Here is a 1,312-nt window from a genome sequence, read left to right on the forward strand (position 1 = left end):
ACTTATTTGTCTCCATCTATTAGTCTGTTTATCTATATATTTTTCTGTCTATCTATCTGTCTATCTATCTACAGTATCTATGTACCTGTCTATCAGTCTATCTATCTGTCTACCTATCTATCTATTGTCTATGCATGACCGTCTAATCCTGTGTTTCTTAACGCTGATAATCTTTTTTTTATTCCTACTACCACAACGGGAAATTTAATTTGATAGGGAAGATTATTGTAGTGAAGGTTGTGGAGAGAGAGAGAGAGAGAGAGAGAGAATGTGTGTGTGTGTGTGTGTGTGTGTGTGTGTGTGTGTGTGTGTGTGTGTACTATTGACCTGTTCATAGTAAGACAACTCCACTTTTAAATTCTTTCTTAAGTTAGTCGATTTTATTCTGTTGAGAGTGAGTTATAGGAGCCCTAGGGTGTTTACTTCTTACATATTATTATTATTATTATTATTATTTTATTATTATTATTATTATTATTATTATTATTATTATTATTATTATTATCATTATTATTATTAGTGGTAGGTGAGGGCGCTCACCATCCACTCACTCGATGTAGTGCTGCTCTCGGGTGTCTGCCCTTTCCTCTCCATCCTTCTTTCCTTCCATTCTCTTCTGTCTTTCTTTCCTTCATTCTTTCATTGTCCTTCTGCCTACGGGTTACTTTACACTCCCTCTTCTGTCTTTCTTTCCTTCATTCTTTCCACTCCCTTCAGCCTGTGGGTGACTCTACACTGAGTGACAAGCCAAATGGTTTCCTGTACACCAGGAAACCATTTACTATGCTGGGTGGTAACCATATAACCAAATTTTTGGCGCCTGGTGGTTTAATGGGTAATTATTGCTCTCCAATCGGATTGAGCCGGTGAAGGTTTATATCCAAGGGGTGGTTGGGGTTGATTGCTCATGTAATGCCACTCAGGGATGAGTGAGGCTGGTCACTCTCATCTTAAATGTCGGGACCAACTGCCTAGCCCCGGGCTCCTACGCTCCGCATGGGGCAATGTAGGATTGGATGATGGGTGGATGGATGGAACTATTATTATTATTATTTTTATTATTATTATTATTATTATTAAAACTTCCCACATCCCTGTGGGAAGTTTTATTATTCTTGTCAGTATTGTTACTACTGTATTTTTACTTACTTTAATATTGCAATATTTCAAATGCTATTTAGCATAGAGCCTTCAAAATTGTTCAGTTTAGTCGGACTACTGTCCGCTTCTTTGGGCCAAGTATGGTGGCAGTCCGTCATCCGGATCTCTGGATATTATCTGCAACACAGAAAAGTGAGTCAGCAACTCTGTC

The sequence above is a fragment of the Coenobita brevimanus genome, chromosome 116 (genome assembly GCF_032717465.1).
Source record: "Coenobita brevimanus isolate Jiangsu-jjx chromosome 116, ASM3271746v2, whole genome shotgun sequence".
NCBI lineage: Eukaryota > Metazoa > Arthropoda > Malacostraca > Decapoda > Coenobitidae > Coenobita > Coenobita brevimanus.